This window comes from Carcharodon carcharias, chromosome 34 (assembly GCF_017639515.1).
Source record: "Carcharodon carcharias isolate sCarCar2 chromosome 34, sCarCar2.pri, whole genome shotgun sequence".
Lineage (NCBI taxonomy): Eukaryota > Metazoa > Chordata > Chondrichthyes > Lamniformes > Lamnidae > Carcharodon > Carcharodon carcharias.
This window is the reverse complement of record NC_054500.1, coordinates 17,989,629-18,013,653: the sequence shown is the minus strand read 5'-3', so window position 1 is coordinate 18,013,653 and position 24,025 is coordinate 17,989,629. Positions and strand designations below refer to the sequence as shown.

Here is a 24,025-nt window from a genome sequence, read left to right as displayed (position 1 = left end):
CAATACATCTAGGCTGTTCACCTCAACTGTTCCCTGAGGTAGGAAGTTCCACATTCTCGCCGCTCTCTGGGCAAAGACGCTTTTCCTGAATTCCTTATTGGATTTATGAGTGGCCATCTTACGCTTATGACCCTTGGCTTTTGGGGGTTTTTTTTCTTTCATGTGAAACAAGGGAAGAGACCGTTTTGTAAGTTAATGCCGCCCGGTTTGTGCAGGGTAGTGTGACTGCACTATCAATAGGAATTAGGAGCCTCCAGCACTGACTATAACCTTACCTACTGATGTGAAGGACCATTGTCTCACTGTTCTTCCATTTTGTGTTGTACTGTAATGATGGTTTTCTATTGCAGTCAATGAGATTGACTTGAATTCAAGCGTGTGAATGCGGACTGTGTTTTGAAAGACTCTCTCGGTTCACGACAACATCGAAGAGTTTGGTACAAATGTTGCACTCTGTAAATAAAAAGGTTTATGCGTATTGGTATCTTGCTCATTGTAATCTCTTGTCCTGAGGCATCCCACTCAAAATCTGCCAAGATGACAAGTTATTTGCCTGATCAATGTGCTATTGTTTACCAATTCTACCCATCAATTTTGTTTTTATCCTTTGATGGGATGTGAGGGTCGCTGGCAAGGCCGGCATTTATTGCCCATCCCTAATTGCCCTTGAACTGAGTGGCTTGCTAAGGCCATTTCAGAGGGCAGCTAAGAGTCAGACACGTTTCTGTGGGTCTGGAGTCACATGTAGGCCAGACCGGGTAAGGCCGGCAGATTTCCTTCCCTAAAGGACGTTAGTAAACCAGATGGGTTTTTACAACAATCGACGATAGTTTCATGGTCACCATCACCGGGACTAACTAGCTTTCAATTCCAGATTTATTAACTGAATTTAAGTTCCATTGAATTTAACCTGGGCCTCTGGATTACCGGTCCAGTGACATTACCGCTGTACCACCATCTCCCCCAGTTGGATCTTTGTCCACTGTGCCTTACAGGTCAGATGTGACCTTTAACCTTTAAGGTCAAGTTGTTGGCTAACACTCAAGGTTTACATGTGGCCGTGGGTGAGCCCCAGTCTTAATGCTTTCAGGGGCACAAAATTGAAAACAAACAGATACAGAAAATGCTGGAAAAGCTCAGCAGGTCTGGCAGCATCTGTGGAGAGAGAAAAACAGTTAATGTTTCGAGTCCATATGACCCATACCGACTGGAGACTTCAACTCTAGCAGCATCTTTGGAGGGAGAAACAGGGTTAATGTTTCGAGTCCGTATCGGACTCAAAACACTAACTCTGTTTCTCACTCCACAGATGCTGTCAGACCTGCTGAGATTTTCCAGCATTTTTCCGATTTTGTTTCAGATTTCCAGCATCTGCGGTATTTTGCTTTCATAAAAGTTGGAAACAAAACTGTCTTCAAATTCAAGGAAGGTTACATCTATATAGCGCCCTTCACAGCCTCGGGACTAACCAAAACACTTTTGAAACGTTTGAGATGCTTTTCCTTTCCAGGGCAATTTGAGATAGACCGGGTGCTTTTCGGGCCTGAAAGTGGTGACGTTTGATCCATTAGTGAGTTTGCAGCAAACAATGATCCGATCGGGATAGCCGTTATCCCGCAGGGTAGCTTTGGCTCGCTCTATTTCTCCCTCCGGCTTGCAAAATGAGCAAATGGCTGGGGCGCTATTTACAGCGCGGTGACACCACGTGAATCCCCAAAGTGTATATTGACCGGTCAGAAGGTCCAGCCCTCGCTAACATTATCACCGATTTCCACAGGGAAAAAGGGGGCTTTTGATGGAACGAGCACCAACCTCCTGCCCCCGCGAATGTTTCTGATACTAGAGACGATATGTTTGAGATCTTTGAATCTGCACTCGCGTGTCAGGATTTCTTTACGCAACTTAGTACAGTCCCTCCCACACTCAAATTCACTATTGGGATGGAGCAGCCCGATAATGCTCCCTTTGATCAACCTGTTCGTTGAGAAATCCACCAATGGGTTCTCCACCATTGTCTACAGCAAGCCTGCCTTCGCTGGTCAATATAGATGTTGGGACTCGTATGGCTTCTCAACAGCAATCCTGTAAGTAGGGCTCGAGCTCACCTTGGAAGCTTGACAGAGAAAGAGAGCCCACCAAAATTATCCAGGGGGACAATGGCTGTGCTGATCCGATCATTGCTCACTGTGTATCACACAAACTCACAAATGGGCCCAAAGGCCCATCACTTTTGGGCTTCAAAAAGGCCTGGTCCATCTCAAATTACTCTAGAGAGGCAAAAGTGTCTCAAGTGTTTGAACAAGAGGTTAAGCAAGCTGTTTCACACTGCTACTGTGCAGTGGCTATGTGACTGGTATTTTGAAACACTGCAATGTAGAGAACACTGCAAGCAGCAAGATTTTACAGCAGCCAGTTGGTTGAGGGATAAGTATTGACGCAGGACTCCAGAAGAACTCCCCTACTCTGGAGAGCCGTGGGAGCTTTAAGTGTCCCATCTGAGATGGGATCGCGGTTTAATATTTGATCTGAAAACATAGCACCTCTGACAAGGCAGCAGTCCCCCAGGCTGGAGTGTCAGCCTTGATTTTGTCTGCGGAGTGATGAGACTTGACCCCCCACAACTTAGAGGCACAAATGCTACTCACTGCAACCAAGCTGAACATCTCTACACTAGGGTTGCCAACTATGATTAAATGTATTCCTGGAGGTTCCATCACATGACTCACCCCCACACTCCAGCCATTAGTCGGCCAACACATCCATTCTTGTGACGTACGGCCTTCCTACACCAATTGGAAAGCAACAAGACTCATTACCCCAACTGGATGATGTTTGACTGTCGGCCAAACAGCCTTTTCCTCCATTTTCAATATTTTTATATCTGGTAAAGAGAAACGTTCAAAGAAAATGACAAAAAAAATCTTTTTTAATGTCCCGATGATTTTTCTCAGTGTCCTGGGGACTGATCTTCAGTTCCTGGAGACTCCAGGCCAATCCTGGAGGGTTGGCAACCCTATGCTACACTTGATGTGGGCTCCCGTTGTCACCTGGTTCCAGCACCGGCCTTACATTTCCTCCCTGAGTTAGCTTTGTAGAGCAAGGCAAGACACGAGCGAGCGGCATAGATGCTGGAAGCTTCCATCTGACGTTTTGCCAGCGTTCAGGAAACACAAACACAGTATTTGGAATTTCAGAAGGCTGACAGCAATTCTCACACCCAGCTATGTACGCAGAGTATTTCGGCTTAGTCGGCCACAGAAACAATTAAGTGGCAAATGTTGAGGAGACACCAGGAGCTGAAGTGCAATATTGCAGTGTGTGGGAAGACCATTTATAAAAAGCCCTGCACATGCCAACATTGTTCCAAAGAATCTCAATGCTGGGGTTGGATAATTAGGATGGGATGGGGCCAAAGTTCCTCAGCCTAAATTGATTTGCCAGGGATGGGAGGCAATTAACCAACTTTGGTGGGACTCTCCTCCTCAACATCTTCCCTCCCCCACGACTCCAAGGCAAAAACAAAAGCCAAGACTCTTGAGGTTGGATATTTGACCATTGGGCTCGTTGTACTTTCCACCCCCACATTCAGTCCCACACTCACAACTGAATATCAAGCGGGGCGTATAGCAGGAGGCTGGTGTACTGGCGTTCGAAGCCTCCCCCAGTCGAATTTCTATCCCATTGATCACTGCTACTGGAAACCGCAAGTGGAAAGTTCAAGAGAGGAGCTCAGCTCTCAAGTATCGTGGCTAACTGAGGGACCTCTATAGCAACAAGATGGGAGGAAAGGAAATGTGTGCCGGGTAGAGTGATGCTTGACCCATGGTCTATGTGGTTGAGAATCAGCTGTATCAAGCACACGGCCAGTACAATAAGGGCCACAATTAGAGTAACGCTCCCTTTATTTGTGTCACGTCAAAAACCCAATGAGAAACTAGGCTAGGGCAGGTCAAATTATTTTGCTGCAGGGATCTTCTGAGTCAACGGAGTAAGGCGAGACCATTTCATCTCAGACAAGAAAGCTGCATTTCAATAGCACCTTTCACAACCTCATGCCATTCCACAGCACCTTATAGCCAATGAAGTACTTTTGGATGAGACTATTAACCGAGGGCCCTCCCACGTGGGCGTGCAAGATTCCACGGCACTATTTTGGAGAAGAACAGCTTATCAGAACTGTTTATCCTTCAATCTGACATCAGTAAAAAAATAGGTGACATGGTTATTATCACATTGCTGTTATGGGAGCTTGCTGCACACAGATTTGCTGCCAAATATCCTACACTACAACAGTGACTCCTCCTCCTCCAGGTACCAGGCCCTAACATGGTGTTGGTGACTGTGGACTTCCATTGGATTGGTCCACAATGGTGCTTGGCAAAGTACTGCAGAGGTGGCTATGGGCTTCTGCAGTATGACAGACTAGGAAACTCTCCTGTGATTACTGCCTGCCGTCAGTAATTTACAGATTTACAGCCTGATAGTCATTATGAACACACCTTCTGTGTCCATCAAGTCCTGAGGTGGGACTTAAACCCAGAGCTTCCGGCTCAGAGGTAGGGATGCTACCCACTGCACCACAAGATCCTCCCATCTTAGAACACTGGCTAAACTTCAGATGAAGTGCTTTTATTTCACAGAACCTTTCCACTAAGGGTTAAACCCTCACAGTGTGTGAGCTATAAGCATTTAATCCAAATCCTGGAACAGACTGAAACTTGACAGAATTATTTTCCCAAAGAATAGGTTAGCCACGGTTGACATTTGTCTATCGCAGTAAACGTTATGTTTATGTACAGTCCCACAAACACGTCAAAAGCATTTTTTTAGAGGCATTAAAACCCTCTCACTTTGTGGCTGTGAGGTTAAGGGCACACAAAGCATTTTTTTTAAAAAACCACTGACGTACTGAGCTCACCATCTCCTCACAATCATTGGGCAGGACGGGTTTGGGTTAAATCCAGCGGTTTCACTGTTACAGGCTATCCTCCAACATGATCGCTGAACTCCTCCTCCTCCACATCTACAAAGTGCCGCCTACATCATCCACCATCACCACCAACCCCCCCAACTCCACCCCCACCTCAAAGGTTCCAGCAAGGTTGCCAACCCTCCAGGATTGCCTAGAATCTCCAAGAATTGAAAACTAATCTCCAGGACACAGTTGCAAACAACACCCAGGAAAAAAATCATAAGGTCACTAAAAATTACAATGTTTTCACAGGACGAAGTCAAGCCATTTGCTTGACGGCTCGATGCCTGCATATGTGCTCTTTATGAGCCTCATCCCACCCCCTTTATCTCAACATATCCTATTCTTTTCTCCATCAAATGCATCAATGTTATTCGCCTCGATTACTGTTTTCTTGCTAGCAAGGGTCCAGATTCTTACAAATCTTTGGGTAAATAACTTTCGGTTGAATTCTCTATTAGATTTATTGGTGGCTCTGAAGTTCTGGGATAGAAAGAGTTACATACTATCCAGAGACACCTAGAATTAAAACTGCCCAAGCTGTTAAACATGGAACCTTTATTAACTCTGCCTAGCAGACTCCCTCTGCTGGTACATGTGTGCATGGTAGTCTCAAGTGGACAAAGTACACAATGCAATTTTCAATACACTACATCAGATGGTTATTTTTGCAAGATCAGTGTGTGTGCTTACACTGTATGAGCTTTTCCATTACTAAGCGCAAACTGGAGTGCCTCTTATCTGTGTGTCTCTAACACAGCAGCATTGTTTCCCTAAATCGCCAACTTAAAATGATGTAGACAAAAACCTCCAAAGGTTTCATACCTGTAAGCAATGTTTCTTATTTTTCACCATCCTGTCACCATTGTGAAGCTCTTGGGTCAGAAACAATTATATATTCAGCCAGGGACATTCAGAATTCAAATAGCACAAGTTGTTAAACATGGATCCTTCCTAATAGGCTCCCTCTGCTGGTACATGTGTTTTTTGTTGGTTCAAGTGGTCAAAATGCACAATGCAATTTTCAATACACTACAGTGGCTATCTTATTTTCATGCCTGCTAGTTTTGGTCACTCCACAAGAGAAAACCTCCTCTACCTTTTCCTTATCAAGCCCCTTCATAACTTTAGCAATCATTATTAAGTCAACACTCAGCTTTATACCTTTAACATAACAGTTCCAGTCTGCTCAGTCATTCCTGAGAAGTATAACTTACCTGTTCTGGTATCATCCAGGTAATTTTTTGTGCATTGACCCCTCGCCTTCTTAGAATATGGAGACTGCAAAAATAAAATTGCATTTTTGTTATGTTCTGTGATCTTATTAATTATAAAAATATTAAAAATGGAGAAAAGAATCTTGTTTTACTCATCAGTGAAAATTAATCCAATTGGGTAACACAAGGAGATACGTTCCCTTTCCAATTGACATGAGGAGGCAGAGCAGGGATGGGCCAATAGCGGAGTGTGGAATTGGGGTTGTTGAGGTGTGAGGTTATGTATTGAAATCCCCAGGAACACACCCAGATGGAGATTCACTCAGTTCCACCAACACTAGCTGACCAATAAGTACCATGGCAATGACCATCTCCAATAAGACAGAATCCATCCATCTCCCCTTGACATTCAACAGTATTATCATCGTTGAATCCCCCAACATCAACATCCTGGGGGTTACCATTGACCAGACACTGAACTGGGCCAGCTATATAAATACTGTGACTACAAGAGCACATCAGAGGCTGGGAATTCCGCAGCGAATAACTCACCTCCTGACTCCCCAAAGCCTGTCCACCATCTAAAAGGCACAAGTCAGGAGTGTGATGGAATACTCCCCACTTGCCTGGGATGAGTGCAGCTCCAACATCATTCAAGAAGCTCAACAGCATCCAGGACAAAGCAGCCCGCTTGATCGTCACCTGATCCACCACCTTAAACATTCACTCCCTCCACCATTGACACACAGTGGCAGTACCGTAAACCATATACAAGGTGCACTGCAGCAATTTTCCAAGGCTCCTTCAACAGCACTTTCCAAACTCAGGACATTTACTGCCTAAAATAAAAACAAAAAGTGCTGGAAAAAAATCATCAGGTCTGGCAGTATCGGTAGAGAGAGAAATCGAGTTAACATTTTGAGTCCAATTTGACTCTTCTTCGAACTCCTACTGCCTAGAAGGACAAGGGCAGCAGACACATGGGAACAGCACCAGCTGGAAGTTCTCCTCCAAGCCACTCACCATCCTGACTTGGAAATATATCACCGTTCCTTCGCTGGGTCAAAATCCTGGAACTCCCTCCCTAACAGCACTATAGGTGTACCTACACCACATGGACTGTAGCAGTTCAAGGAGGTGACTCATCTTCTCAAGGGCAATTAGGAATGGGCTACAAATGCTGGTCTTGACAGCGATGCCCAATCCCAAGAAAGAATTTTTAAAATACCTAAGTAGCCCAGATTTTGTGTAGACAGTGAATGCTGGTGTGCTATTCGACCATGGGGGCATCATGATTATGTCTGATTGCCCAGTGTTGCCTCAGCCAAGGTCAGTGACTGAACACAGACTCCGAAAATTAAACAGGTGGCTACTGGGCTTGTATAGTGGAGTATTGGCTGATGACCTTGATCCATAGCGGAGCTGGACCAATAAATCTGTGCAGAATAGTCAACAAGGAATCTACCTATATTGTCCTTGTTGAACTTTGAGTTCATCAAGGTGAGGGACTGGTGCTGGGAATGTATATATCGAACAATACCCAGTCAAATAGTCGTTTGGTAGTATAGAACTCAAATATTGCTGAAAAGAGACATTTTGTTGAATCTTTTTGTCTTGCACTCATCAGGACAATTGCAAGACTACCAATGTCAGGGGAAGCAACAACTTTATACTGTATGAGAAGAGAGTGCTGATTGGTTGACAAGTAGATTCTGATTGGTAATGGTGTCATAACTGGTGCATTCTCCATGGCAACACCTCGACCAATCAGTCTCCACTTGCCAACCAATCAGCACTCTCTTCACATACTGTATAAAGTTGTTGCTTCCCCTGACATTGGTATTTTTGCAATTGTCCTGATGAGTGCAAGATGAAAAGCTTTGACAAAATGTCTTTTTTTCCGGCAATACTCAACACCCAGTCAGTTGGAGCAGGGGTTAGATAGATTAGGGGTCCCTAATCAGGGTCCCCTAGGGGTCAGCGAGAAGCTTTCAAGCCAAAAGTAACTGATAGGAGCTAGCTCTTGTTTCATTCATCCTCTAAATCCACTGCTCTGCTGACCAATAATTTCTGTCTAACTTGCGCTTTGGTGTTAGATTTGGCCAAATCAGGTTGATCGGCTTATTCAGAGTTTTGGCCAGGCAATGGGAAGCCAATCAGACCAGTGATTACAGGTGGGGTGGGGTTGGGCGGGGGTAGGAAGAGAGTGGGGGGGGGGGGGTGGGGGGGGGGGTGGCGGTGTTGTCATCGTGTTTCAGACGTAGGGGATAGGGTGATCCGGTGCAGGGAGAAAGAGAGATAAACCAGGACTGGGCCAAAGAGATTGCGTTGAGGTTATCGCCTAATCAGCAGCATCAAAAAGGTTGGGGATTTCCCTCAGTTACTTAGTAAGGAGCAGCACAGCAATCAGTGAATAATAATGAAAAAGCATTGCCAAGAAAAGAGACATGTTGTCAAAACTTTTAGTCTTGCACTCATCAGGACAGCTGCAAGAATGCCAAATTTCAAAGAAAGGCAGCAATTTAAATCGTTAAATCGTTGTTCCCTTTGAGATTTGGTATTTGTGCGAATCTGTCCTGATGAGTGCAAGATAAAAAGCTTCAACAGCATGTATCTTTTTTCAGCAATGCTCAGGTTCTGTACTAGCAAGCAACTAATTATGAAACACGAACAATAGAATCACCAGGGGAGAGTTTCCAATTTCTACCTACTCATTCAATTGGGTGCCAGTAATGCTGAGGGTTAATGCCTGTGCTAGTTTTTCTCTAAATTAAAGGAAGACTAAAATTGCATCTAACTCCTAGTTATTGAACAAAGTGGGGGGCTAAGCGCGTAGGGTTAATGGGCAGAATTTTACGACCCTGTTTCAGTGGGGGAGGGGCTGTAAAATGCAGCGGGCCATTATAAATCCCATTGACGACAGCGGGAACGCAAAATCTCGCTGTCTTAAAATTCTGCGCAATATGTCGTAGCATGGTTTGTGCGTGTAGGGGGCCAGTCATCCTGTTGTCTCTGTGCCAGCTCTCTGCAAGACCAAGGGCGAAATTTTCCATTGCCCGCTGGCGTCGGGCGTGATCGGTGGCGTGAGCAGACAGCACGGCACGATCGGTTTCATGCCAGTGTGAAACCAGCTCACGGCCGTCCACTCTGCCCGTCAATGGAGGGCTGGGTTTCCTGCCATCGGACATCGGGAGCCTCGTTGTCATACGTCAGTGCGTCATTATCAGGCCAGCTGGTCCCCTCTGCTGGATTGTCCATCCACGTTGGCAGGAGAGCAGGCCATTGCAGCCAGCGGGTAAAACATCGTCTTACCCGCCCGCTACCACACTTGGTGAAAATCTGGGAAAATCAAGTCACTTCATCTCACAACCCCACCTTTTACCTGTCGCCCTGCGAATGTCTTTTTTCAGCTATTTATCCAATTCTCTTTTGAGTTTTGAATTGGGTTTTACATTATCTGTGTCTAGAATCTCTGTGAACAGAATGTGTCTAAACCAGGTGCGGTGTTACTCGCTCAAAAATATAACTCTGAATAGCACAGGAATTGTTGGGATCCTTCCATGCCCACGAAATGGCTTGCTGAATGTCCCCCAACACTGATGCATTATCGCAAGAATATTTCCCAAATTATCTGCCACCTTCAGTTAATCAGTTTCTCAGTAGCGATGCATTGAAATTCACCGAAAGGTGTTTCAGTAAAGACAAACATCTCTTTGTTCTGTAACACCAGTGCATCCAACAGAGCATATTAAGCAATTCTTCCTTAGGACCTCCTTCATCCAGTTGGGAAGGCTAGAAAGCTGTTCACTCATTATTTACCTCCAGGATCCCCTGCCTTTCAATGCAGCACTCCTTCAGAAATGCTCTGGAGATTACACAATACATTTTATAATCATATTACATAAGCAAACTAAATTAATGATAAATATATAAGTTTCATTGTATAATTAACCTTTATGGTGGAAAAATATCCGTGTTGTGTTACAGTGTGAAGCTCCGTCTACGCCGTCCCCATCAAACACTCCCAGGGCAGGTACAGCACGGGGTTAGATACAGGATATAGCTCCCTCTACACTGTCCCCATCAAACACTCCCAGGACAGGTACAGCACGGGGTTAGATACAGAGTAAAGCTCCCTCTACACTGTCCTCATCAAACACTCCCAGGACAGGTACAGCACGGGGTTAGATACAGAGTAAAGCTCCCTCTACACTGTCCCCATCAAACACTCCCAAGGCAGGTACAGCACGGGGTTAGATACAGGGTATAGCTCCCTCTACACTGTCCCCATCAAACACTCCCAGGCCAGGTACAGCACGGGGTTAGATACAGAGTAAAGCTCCCTCTACACTGTCCCCATCAAACACTCCCAGGGCAGGTATAGCACGGGGTTAGATACAGAGTAAAGCTCACTCTACACTGTCCCCAGCAAACACACCCAGGACAGGTACAGCACAGGGTTAGATACAGTGTAAGGCTCCCTCTACACTGTCCCCATCAAAAACTCCCAGGACAGATACAGCACGGGGTTAGATACAGAGTAAAGCTCCCTCTACACTGTCCCCATCAAACACTCCCAGGACAGATAGAGCACGGGGTTAGATACAGAGTAAACTCCCTCTACACTGTCCCCATCAAACACTCCCAGGACAGGTACAGCACGGGGTTAGATACAGAGTAAAAATCCCTCTACACTGTCCAAATCTTGTGCTTTAACCAGTGTAGCATTTTCGATTTCTGTAGAGGTTCCTTTACTGTGCATTCCATGCATACCCTCCTGACCCCTCCGACACTAGGAACAGTGACAGCTTTTGTCTTAATCAGCACAAGAGAATCACCAACATTTGTCCCTTTTACACTGTGGTTTTTAAGTTACCACAAAACAGTTTTGAACTTTAAGTCACCCACGATAGTTTGTGCAATTTCGTGGAAAGGGGAATTATCAGAGAATGTTTACAGAACTGGGGTCAAAACTTCTTACATCTGAAAGCCGTTTTTAGGCCAGTTTTAGTTTAATCCATTTTAAATATTTATATTGAGATCTGATAGGAACAAATTATTAAACTGGACTCTGTGTGTTATTCTCACTGTGACTGTCTGTCTCCTCATTTCTCTTCCTCCTCCTTGTTCTCTCACACTGTCCCTCTTACAGTCCCCTCTCTCTCTTTCCACTTTTTCTATCTCTCTTTTCTCAGCACCCATCTTTGCTTTCTTCACCCTGCCTCTCTATCCCTTTTTCCGTCTCTTAGCTCACTCCTTCCCCATCCTCTTCTACTTTCCTCTCTCTCTCCTCGTCTTTTCATGCTCCCCCTCTCCTGCCTCTCTCTCTCCGCACCACCACCCCGCGCACCCCCCCACCCCCACCTACCCCTCACCACTCTTCTCTCTAACTCTTTCCCTCAATCTCTACCTCCTTCTCCCATCTCATGACAACTCCGCCCCAAGCCCATCCTGGAAAAATCAGGCTCTCCAGTTGGTTTGGGGTGGGTGGAGCACAGGCCCAAAGGCATAACCTTAAAATTACAGCTAGGTTGTTCGGGGACAATGTCAGGAAGCACTTCTTCCCACAAAGAGTGACAGAAATCTGGAAATCCACCCAAAAAGCTGTTGAGGCTGGGAGCCAATTTACAATTTCAAAACCGAGATAGATTTTTGTTTTGGTAAGGATTGTAGGGGTCACAGAAGCAAAGTGCGTAAATGGAGTTAAGATGCAGATCAGCCATGATCTAATGGAATGGCAGAACAGGATGGAAGGGCTGAATGGTCTCCTTTCCTCCTAATCTTATTTACGCATTAATGCCTGTTTAACAATACTGAGGGATCTCATGTAGCACCGTTCATGCTGATTAGGGGATGTGCTTTGTTATAAGGTTGGGAACATTTCAGCATGTGAAGCACAGCAGATTCCTACTGCTCATGAGATTGCTGGGTGCAATTCATTGAGGTTGCAAGGTGTAATTATCATGCTTTTCTGGGTCAGTTGGAGGCTAATTGTTCTTACATAGTTCTGGAGGTCAGTTAGAGATCAAGTTGTTTATTTCTACTTTTTTAATTGAGAATCCTGAAGTCAGTTAGAAGTATTTGCTAGTGCTAGGATATTAGATAAAGATAGATACATTGTAAAGAGATATGTATATACAGTAAAATTAACGGCAGGCAGAGATTACAGCACCACCTCTTGACTGAGGTAAGAATGACATTCCTGGCCTGAGACTGTTTGAAGGGACCAGTGTAGAGACCTTTGCTCTGTGCCTAACACCGTGTTGTACCTGTCCCGGGAGCATTTGACGGGCACAGTGTAGAGGGAGCTTTACTCTGTATCTAACTCCATACTGTACCTGCCCTGGGAGTGTTTGATGGGGACAGTGTAGAGGGAGCTTTACTCTGTATCTAACCCTGTGCTTTACCTGTCCTGGGAGTGTTTGATGGGGACAGTGTAGAGGGAGCTTTACTCTGTATCTAACCCTGTGCTGTACATGTCCTGGGAGTGTTTGATGAGGACAGCGTAGAGCGAGTTTTACTCTGTATCTAACCCCGTGCTGTACCTGTCCTGGAAGTGTTTCGTGGGGACAGTGTAGAGGGAGCTTTACTCTGTATCTAACCCTGTGCTGTACCTGTCCTGGGAGTGTTTGACGGGGACAGTGTAGAGGGAGCTTAAAAACAAAAAAACTGCGGATGCTGGAAATCCAAAACAAAAACAGAATTACCTGGAAAAACTCAGCAGGTCTGGCAGCATCGGCGGAGAAGAAAAGAGTTGACGTTTCGAGTCCTCATGACCCTTCGACAGAACTTGAGTTCGAGTCCAGGAAAGAGCTGAAATATAAGCTGGTTTAAGGTGTGTGTGTGGGGGGCGGAGAGATAGAGAGACAGAGAGCTTTACTCTGTATCTAACCCCGTGCGGTACCTGCCCTGGGAGTGTTTGATGGGGACAGTGTAGAGGGAGCTTTACTCTGTATCTAACCCCGTGCTGTACCTGTCCTGGGAGTGTTTGATGGGGACAGTGTAGAAGGAGCTTTGCACTGTATCTAACCCTGTGCTTTACCTGTCCTGGGAGTGTTTGATGGGGACAGTGTAGAGGGAGCTTTACTCTGTATCTAACCCCGTGTTGTACCTGTCCTGGGAGGGTTTGACGGGGACAGTGTAGAGGGAGCTTTACTCTGTATCTAACCCCGTGTTGTACCTGTCCTGGGACTGTTTGATGGGGACATTGGCTGTTAATATTTTCCATTTTGCGGGAGTTAAAATGATGGATTCCTTTTGGTTCTATATGGGGGCGTGACAGTCAGTAGCTGCTCCTTGCTCATTCATTTCAAAGAGTTTTCTTCCACTCCCACACTCTCGCAACTTGCACCCAACTTTCCAGCTGCCCTCCCTCTTAAGTTCAGTCAGGCCACCCTGCACACTGTAATCCTACAGCTGCAATTCCAGGAACCTCAAACTGTTTGAGCTCACTGTGAACTGCAGTCAGACTGAAAGGAAAATCAGCATCTGGGGCCGATCATATCTTCTGGGAGGTGAACATGTGAGTGCATTTGTGTGTGAGGATCCCTGAGGGCACTGACAAGGTCAATTCACACGCTCCCTGGACGCAGGGACTTTACACAGAGACACAGTAATTGGACGAAAACATTGACGACCTCTTTAAGCCAAATGCAGTCATCCTGGGGGGAGGGGGCGGGGGGGGGAGGGGGGCAGTGGTGAAGATCAAAGTCTTAAAGGCACAGCAATTGTCACAGAGAGCTGCCGCTCGACTGGTCAGCAGGTTGTGGCTTAAATCCCCATTCACAGCAACAGCATACTCCCTTTCACGACCTTGGGACTTCCAAGGTCACTTTACAGCCCATGCATCGTAGAATTAGTAACGCAGGAGGCCATTCGGCCCATCGTGCCTGTGTCAGCTCCCTGAATGATCTGCCCAAATAAGGGTCCACTCACCAGCTCTTTTCCCGGAGCTCATTTCTCCCCTACAAATATTTATCAAATTGCCTTTTGAAAATTACTGTTGAAACCGCTTCTGTCATCCTTTCAGGCAACACAGTCCAGAACATAGCTCGCCATGTCAACGGATGTACTTTTTTGAAGGAAACAATTTGCTCACAGAAAGCTCCCCGAAACAGCAATGCGATAATGACCAGCTAACCTGACTCGATGATGTTGGTGGAGGGATCAGTATTGGCCAGGATGAACTCCTTCAGAAATACTGCCATGGGATGATATTATAGGCCCACCTGAGAGAATAGGCATTGGAGTTAACATCTCATCTAAAAGCCCGCAACTCCCACAGTGCAGTACCCACTCAACACTTCATTGGGTGCCTCAGCCCAGATTGAGTGCTCAATTCCCTGCAGTGGGACTTGTTTCACTTGTTAAAAATTCATTCTTGGCATATGAACCTTGCTGGCTGGGCCAGCATTTGTTGCCCATCCCTAATTTCCTTTGGGAAGGTGGTGGTGAGCCACTGCAGTCCCTGTGGTGTAGGAACACCCACAGTGCTGTTAGGGAGGGAGTTCCAGGATTTTGACCCAGTGACGGTGAAGGAACGGCCGATATATTTCCAAGTCAGGATGGTGTGTGGCTTGGAGGGAACTTGCAGGCAGTGATGTTCCCATGCACCTTTAGCTGCCCTTGTCCTTCTAGGTGACAGAGGTTGTGAGTTTGGAAGGTGCTGTCAAAGGAGCCTTGGTGAGATGCTGCAGTGCATCTTGTAGATGGTACACACTGAAGTGAATGTTTGTGGATGGGGTGTCAATCAAGCGGAGCTGCTTTGTCCTGGATAGTGTTGGGCTTCTTGAGTGTTGTTGGAGCTGCACTCATCACTCATCCAGGCAAGTATTCCACTGACTTGTCTTGAGCCCACAAGACTTCTGACTCAATGGACACTGAGCTAGAGCCAACAACTTTATAATTCATTTCACTTTAACAATCTCCTTCTCCTCCAGGTCCCAGGCCCTAAGACAGCATTGGCAACCATGGGCTTGCATTGGATTGGTCCATGACTATGTTTGCCAGAGTACTGCAGTGTTCTGCTGTTGCCTTCTCCAGTATGGCTGACCAGGAAACTCTCCCACTCTTACTGCCTGTTGTCAGGTGTATTGGAAGGATTTACAGGCTGATAATCAACCTGTTTGGCCACGTTAATGATCACACCTTCTATAGCCATCAAGCCCTGAAGTGGGATTTGAACCTGGAGCATCTGGGCCAGAGGCAGAAGCAGGGACACTACCCACTGCACCACAAGACCTCCTCCACCTTTAACAGCAACAACTTATATCTATATAGCACCTTTAATGTAAAGAAACATCCCAAGGCTTTGCAGGAGCATTATAGAACAAAGTATGACACTGAGACACATAAGGAGACAGCAGGTCAGATGACTGAAAGCTTGGTTCAAAGAGGTAGGTTTTAAAGAGTGGCTTAAACGAGGAAAGTGAGGTAGAGAGGGTTAGGGAGGGAATTCCAGAGCTTGGGGCCCAGGCAGCTGAAGGATGGCTGCCAATGGTGGAGCGATTAAAATCGGGAATGTTCAAGAGGCCAGAACTAGAGGAATGCCAATCACCTTAAACCAGTGTCCTCTGGTTTGCAACCCTTCCACCAATGGGAACAGTTTCTCTATATCTACTCAGGCCAGGCCTCTCATGATTTTGAAAACTATCAAATCTTCTTTCAACCCTCTGTACTCTAAGGAGAGTAGCCCCAGCTTCTCCAATGTATCCACGTAACTGAAGTCCCTCATCCCCTGAACCATTCTCGTGAATCTTTTCTGCACTCCCTCCAAAGCCTTCTCATCCTTCCTAAAATGCAGCGCCCAGAACTGGACACACAACCGTTCTTGATCAGCTAACATTGGCCAAGAGTCAAACTTTGGGCCTTTCTGGCCTGTATGGTCCCGGCCGGAAGAATAGGATCTGGGCACCAACTGTGACGCCCCCAGCGGCTGAATGACCGATGAGGCTCATCGAGGGCACAAGCGCAGTGCCTGACACTGAGAGTGGGAGAGGAGCAGAGCAAATTAGGGAGGCAAGGTGAATGGAAAGAGGAGGGAGGTCCAGAGGGAGAATTTGGCTCAGCGCTGTGCTGATTAGAGAAACATCCTTACACCTCTTGAAGGTATATTTTGATGCCATTGAGTATTGCTCTATGCCACACTGCGAGATGTACACAGGTCCAGTGATCCTGCCACTAGCTGCACCCTCTCCCCACTCAACCCCGGGCCCCCACCTTAATTGCCTGTCCATATTGAAACAGGAGTGGACCATTTTGGTCAGTTATGACAGAATTGCTTGTGGGGTGTAGGGGGCTGCGGTGCAGCAAGCAGAGGGACAGAGGTCGTTGAGAAGTCTCTTTTTACATCGATTCACGAGGATGGTCTCAGGGGTGAGGAACTTTGGCTACGTACATAGACTGGAGAAGTTGGGGCTGTTTTCCTTGGAGAAGAGAAGATCGAAGTGAGACCTGAAAGAGGGGTTCAAAATGGCGAGGGGTCTGGACGGAGTAAATAGAGAGAAATTGTTCGCGGTGATGAAGGGCTGAGAACCAGAAGGCACAGATTTAAGGTAATTGGCAAAAGAAGCAACAGGGACGCGAGGAGAAACTTTTTCAGCGAGTGGTTAGGATCTGGAATGCGCTGTCTGAGGGAGCGGTGAGGGGGCAGGCTCGAGCGAGGCTTTCAAGAGGGAATTGGGTTATTACCTGAAAAGGGAGAACGTGCAGGGTTACGGGGAGAAGGCAGGGGAGCAACACCAGCTGAGCAGCTCACTTGGAGAGCCGGAGCAGACAGGAATGGCCTCCTCCTGTTCGGCAACAATCCAACAACAATTCTTCTGATCAGGAATTGTGACTGACGCTACTCCCCTCCGAGGACTGGGAGAGATTCCGCTCTGCAAAAGCCAAGATTTAAGGTCTATTGTTTCATCCTTAATTAGTTCAATCGTTGTGGCCTGTGACACCGGGGCCAGAGCACAGGGAGGGGATTGAGGGACTGAGCCCTGTCCCATGGCTGGGAGAGCAGGAAAGGTCCCAATCGGGCATTCTCATCGGCTCCAGTACCACAAAACATTCCAATCACAAAGCCAAGATTATAGTTCTCTCCAAGGAGGGGTAGCTATAGTCTGAGGAACAAAACAAACACATCGAGTCCTGTCACAAGGGCCTTAGTTAAAGGGAAATCACAGCAACTCGTCCTAACAGAGACGTTCTATCCTTCAGGGCCTCGTCTGAAGAGGGAGACCCCACTATCAGGGCCCCTGTTTAAGAACATAGGAACATGGGAGCAGGAGTAGGGCCATCCAGCCCAGCAGGCCTTCTCCGCCGTTCAGGTTGATCTGACCTTGGCCTTAATCCCAGAATGGCTTACAGCACAGAAGGGGGCCATTCGGCCCATCACGTCAGCGCCAGCTCTTCGAATGAGCCATTCACCTAGTGCCATTCTCCCGCCTTCTCCCCCATAACCCTGCACATCCTTCCTTTTCAGATAACTGTCTAATTCCCTCCTGAACCCTTCAATCAAACCTGCCTCCACCACCCTCTCAGGCAGCGCATTCCAGACCCTAACCACTCGACGCGTGTAAAAGATTTTCCTCATGTTGCTTTTGCTTCTTTTACCAATCACTTTAAATCTATGCCCTCTGGTTCTCAATCTTTCCACCAATGAGAACAGTTTCTCCCTATCCACTCTGTCTAGACCCTTCATGATTTTGAACACCTCTATCGAACCTCCTCTCAGCCTCCTTTTCTCCAAGGAAAACAGTCCCAACTTCTCAAACTTATCTTCATAACTGAAGTTCCTCGTCCGTGGAACTATTCTCGTGAATCTTTTCTGCACTTTCTCCAATGCCCTTCACATCTTTTGTAAAATGCAGTGCCCAGAACCAGTGCAATACTACTCTGATTGAGGCCAAACCAGTGTCTTATACAAATTCAACACAACCTCCTCGCTCTTGTACTCTAGGTCCCTATTAATAAAACCCAGGATACTATATGCTTTATTTACTGCTCTCTCAACCTGTCCTGCCACTGTCAATGACTTATGCACTCGTACACCCAGGTCTCTCTGCTCCTGTACCCTCTATAGAATTGTACCCTTTATTTTATGTTGTCTCTCCATGTTCTTCCTACCAAATGAATCACTTCACATTTCTCCACACTGAGCTTCATCTGCCACCTATCTGCCCACCACTGACTTGTCTATGTCCTTTTGAAGCTCTACACTAGGTGCGGGTTGGTGATGGTGTAGTGGCATTGTCACTGGACTAGTATTTCAGAGATCCAGGGTTCAAATCCCACCACAGCAAATGGTGAAATTTGAATTCAATAAGAATCTGGAATTAAAAGGCTGATTAATGACATTAAATCGCAATTGTAAAAACCCATCTGGCTCACTAAAGAGAAGGAAATCTGCCATCCCTACCTGGTCTGGCCTACACAGCAATGTGGTTGACTGTTAACTGCTCCCTGAACAAGGGTAATTAGGGATGGGCAATAAATGCTGGCTTAGCCAGCAATACCCACATCCCATGAAAAAAAAGCTAACCTCCTTGCAGTTCCCAAATTTCATATCACCCATTTTCCCTGTCCACCATAAATCTTGTCGAACAAGAATCAGCCGGCCTCACTGATGCTGTCTTCTTCACTGATGGATCTGTTGTCTTTGTGATCTCTTCATACGTGCCCCTGACATTCCCAGGGCTGAGGGACATGTGGATAGTCTGGCAAAGTTGTAACTAGCAGTCATCACACAGAAAAAGGCCCTTCGGCCCATCAAGTCTGCGCCAGTCAAACAAGTACCTAACTATTCTAATCCCATTTTCCAGCACCAGGCCCATAGCCCTGTACGCCACGGCATCGCAAGTGCACATCCAAATACTTCTTAAATGTTATGAGGGTTTCTGCCTCTCCCACCTTTTCAGGCAGTGAGTTCCAGATTCCCACCACCCTCTGGGTGAAAAAATTCTTCCTCATATCCCTCTAAACCTCCTGCCCCTTACCTTAAATCTATGCCCCCTGGTTATTGATCCCTCCACCAAGGGGAAAAGTTCCTTCCTGTCTACCCTATCTATGCCCCTCATAATTTTATACACCTCAGTCATGTCCCCCCTCAATCTCCTCTGCTCCAGGGAAAATAACCCAGTCTATCCAATCTCTCCTCATAACTAAAACTCTCCAGCCCAGGCAACATCCTGGTAAATCTCCTCTGCACTCTCTCTAGTGCAATCACATCCTTCCTATAATGCAGATTCCAGAACTGTACACAATACTCTAGCTGTGGTCTATCCAGCACTTTATACAGTTCCAGCATAACCTCCCTGTTCTTATATTCTATGCCTCGGCTAATAAAGGCAAGTATCCCATATGCCTTCTTAACCGCCTTATCTACCTGTCCTGCTACCTTAAGGGACCAGTGGACATGCACACTAAGATCCCTCTAATCCTCGGTACTTCCCAGGGTCCTACCATTCATCGTGTATTCCCGTGCCTTGTTTGTCCTGCCCAAGTGCATCACCTCACACTTATCCGGATTAAATTCCATTTGCCACTGATCAACCCAACTGACCAGCCCATCTATATCCTCCTGTAGTCTATGGCTATCCTCCTCACTATTTACCATCTCAACAATTTTCATGTCATCCGCAAACTTACTGATCAACCCTCCTACATTCAAGTCTAAACACCCCTCTACCATCTCCCTCTGCTTCCTGCCACTCAGCCAATTCTGGATCCAATTTGCCAAATTGCCTTGGATCCCATGGGCTCTTACCTTTGTTATCAGTCTCCCATGAGGGACCTTATCAAAAGCCTTGCTGAAGTCCAAGTAGACTACGTCAAATGCATTGCCCTCATCTACACACCTGGTCACCTCTTCAAAAAATTCAATCAAATTGGTATACATGACCTCCCCTTAACAAAACCATCCTGACTGTCCTTGATTTATCTCTGCCTCTCCAAGTGTAGATTAATTCTGTCCCTCAGGATTGCTTCCAATAGTTTCCCCACCACTGAGGTTAGACTGACTGGCCTGTAGTTCCCTGGTTTATCCCTTCCTCCCTTCTTGAATTATGGTACTACATTGGCTGCCCTCCAGTCCTCTGGCACCTCTCCTGTGGTCAGAGAGGTATTGAAAATTATTGCCAGTGCCCCGCTATCTCCTCCCTTACCTCACTCAACAGCCTGGGATACATTTCATCCGGACTTGGAGATTTATCTACTTTTAAGGCTGCCAGACCACTTAGAACCTCCTCCCTTTCTATGCTAATTTCCTTAATTATATCACAGCCCTTCTGCCTGATTTCCATACCCACGTCGTCCCTCTCACTTGTGAACACCAACACAGAGTATTCATTTAGAACCCTACCTACGTTTTCTAGCTCCACACACACATTACCACTATGGTCCTTAATGGACCCTATTCTTTCCCTAGTTATTCTCTTACACTTAATGTACTTGTAAAATAACTTTGGATTTTCTTTTATTTTACCTGTCAATGTTTTGTCATGCGCCCTTTTTTGCTCTCCTAATTTCCTTTTTAAGTTCCTCCCCCCCCCTACAGATTCTATATTCCTCTAGGGCTTCCATTGTTTTGAGACCTCGGTATCTGCCATAAGCCTCCCTTTTTCTCTTTATCCAATCCTGTATATCCCTCGACATCCAGAGTTCCCTGGATTTGTTGGTCCCACCCTTTGTCTTTACTGGAATATGTTTGCCCTGTACTCTCCCTATTTCCTTCTTGAATGAGTCCCACTGCTCTGATGCAGATTTACCTAAAAGTAGCTGCTCCGAGTCTGGCCAAATCATATATGTTCTTATTAAAATCGGCCTTCCCCCAATTTAGACTCTGATTTCTGGCCCATCCTTGTCCCTTTCCATAACAACCTTGAATCTAATGGAGTTATGATCACTATCTGCAAAATGCTCCCCCACTGATACCTCTACCACTTGCCTGGCTTCATTCCCTAAAATTAAATCCAGGACCGCCCCCCCTCTTGTATGACTTTCTACGTACTGGCTTAAAAAGCTCTCCTGGATGCATTTTAAGGATTCCGCTCCCTCTAAACCTATCACACTATGACTAACCCAGTTAATGTTGGGGAAGTTGAAATTCCCCACTATTACTACCCTAGTATTTTTACACTTCTCTGAAATTTGCCTACATATCTGCTCTTCTATTTCTCTCTGACTGTGTGGGGGCCTATAGTACACTCCCAGCAATCTGATTGCCCCTTTTCTGTTTTTAAGTTATACCCATATGGCTTCATTTGAGGAGCTTTCTAAGATGTCATCCCTCCTTACTGCTGTAATTGATTCCTTGATCAGTATTACGATACCTCCTCCTCTTTTACCTCCTTTCCTGTCTCACCTGAAGACACTAAATCCTGGAATATTGAGCTGCCAATCCTGCCCCTCTCTCATGACATCAGACTTCCGTGTGTTAATTTGTGCCCTCAACTCATCTGCCTTATTCGTCAGACTCCTTGCATTAAAATAAATACCATCCAACGTTGCCAAATTCACTTGTGCCTTAACTGGCCTATAATTTCTATGCCTTCCAGACTCACTTGCTCTCTCTTCTAATTTTGGCTGTGCATCTCACCCTGCTGAACCTCCTCTCAGGATCCCACCCCCTGCCAAGTTAGTTTAAACCTTCCCCAGCAGCACTAGCAAACCTCCCCACAAGGATGTTGGTCCCATTCTGGTTCAGGTGCAACCCATCTACCTTGTACAGGTCCCACCGCCCCCAGAAATGGTCCCAACGTCCCAGAAATCTAAAGCCCTCCCTCCTGCACCATCTCTCCAGCCACGCATTCATCTGGACTAACCTCCTATTTCTATACTCACTAGCACGTGGCACTGGAGGTAATCCAGAGATTACTACCTTTGGGGTCTTGTTTTTTAATCTGCGTCCTAGCTCCCTAAATTTTGCTTGCAGAACCTCATCCCTCTTTCTACCCCTGTCATTGGTACCAATATGTACCACGACCTCTGTCTGTTTGACCTCCCACTTTAGAATGTCCTGCAGCCGTTCAGTGACATCCTTGACCCTGGCACCAGGGAGGCAACATACCATCCTGGAGTCACGACTACGGCCACAGAAGTGCCTGTCTGTTCCCCTTACTATCGAGTCTCCTACCACTATTGCTCTTCCCCTCTTTGTCCTCCCACCCTGTGCAGCTGAGCCACTCTCAGTGCCATGAGCATGCTGTACTCCCCAGAGGAACCGTTTTCTCACTGTTTTCCAACACAGAAAAACGGTTCTCAAGCGAGGTGCACCCTGGGGATTTCCTGACTATCTGCCTGACACCTTTCTTCTGACTGTTGGTCACCCATTCCCTCTCTGTCTGCACTTCCGTAAATTGTGGGGTGACCATGTCTAAAAATGTCCTATCCACGAAACTCTCAGCCTCGCGGATTCACCTCAGTGTCTCCAGCTCAAGCTCTGAAACTCGGAGCTCAAGTAGCTGCAGCTGGTGGCACTTCCTCCACACGTGGTCAGTCAGAGCGCAAGGAGCGTCTAGGACTTCCCACATGTCGCAGGCGGTACATAACATGGGACTGAGCTGCCCTGCCATGCCTCTAGTTGAAAAAAAACCCTTACGCTAAGTAAAATACAGCAAAAAAAGATTTAAATTATTTATGCGCTTTAAATAAAAACTAGAACGCTTACCTTCCCTTAGCTTAATCTATTTTAAACTGGAGAAAAACTGGAGAAAAACACTTACCCACTACCCACCAGTCAGCTCTCACCTTTGTGCTGATGTCACTTTTAGTCATTGGCGTGCCTCCCAGGAGTCTGTCGGACTTTTATTTCGAGCGATTCTCAGTGCAGCCGGAGAGGTCTCGCTCAGATCTCTCTTGCAACTAATGAGAGCTGTTGGCTTGGATTGAGTGGTGGGTTCCATAGCGGCCAATGTAGCCTTTCTTCCACTCTTGCTTCCCATACACTGAGAGTGTCGTGCTGTAGATAGTGTCAAAAAATATGTTCCATTTCGCTTCCGCACCCTGTATGGGAACGTGCCAGAGAGCACCCATTCCACCGAGTGACTGAACTGTTGGCTTTTATCTGGCGCTATGGCTGGCATTGATATGGGGACGGCATTTCTGCTCTGAGTGAAAATGGTTACATCCTTACCCTGGTGCACACCCTGGGGTCTGATCTATATCACAGTCAGCACCGCGGTAGCTGAGTGTTGAGAATGCTGTTCAGGGAGTCAGGTCTGTTGACCATCAGGTCTCTGGGCTAGAGAGTTCCAAAGGTGAAAATGGCCCTAATATTCCAGTTTCATTGCACCAGCCCCTTTCCAGGATTCGGTTCTGCCCCCAGCTCCCTTTCTCTCGGTCCATTCCCCCACTCCACCCATCCCGTACTCTCCTTCTTGAGATCTCTGCCCCAAGGGAGGTCCAACCGACATCACCACAACCTCTGCCGCAGGTGGGGCAAGGAAGCAGGTCCCAGGTACCCGCACCCCCCCCCACCCCACCCCCCAACCTGAGCAGGGATCGAACCCCATGCTGTTGGCACCAATCTGATCTACATCGACCATCCCGCCAACTGAGCCAAACAGACCCCCAAGGAGAAAAAAGCAAAATCCTGTGGATGCTGGAAATCTGAAACAAAAACAAAAATAGCTGGAAAAACTCAGCAGGTCTGCGGGGAGGGAGACAGTCAACGTTTCAAGTCCAAATGACTCATCAGAACTAAGGAAAAATAGAAATGAGGTGAAATATAAACTGGTTGAGGAAGGTGGGACAGGTGGAGCTGTATAGGGGACCAGTGATAGGTGGAGGCAAAGAAGAGATTGCCAAAGATGTCACAGATAAAAGGACAAGGAGGTGTTGAAGGTGGTGA

General features: G+C 46.6%; 1 long non-coding RNA gene across 1 annotated transcript; it reads right to left on the bottom strand.

The window, feature by feature from the left end:
* Positions 1 to 314: 314 nt before the first annotated feature.
* LOC121272594 lies at positions 315 to 23,050 on the bottom strand. The gene is made up of 3 exons (XR_005941892.1): positions 22,924 to 23,050; positions 6,190 to 6,253; positions 315 to 453 (listed from the first exon to the last, which is right to left on the bottom strand). It is a non-coding gene; the product is annotated as an uncharacterized LOC121272594 (long non-coding RNA).
* Positions 23,051 to 24,025: the final 975 nt, after the last annotated feature.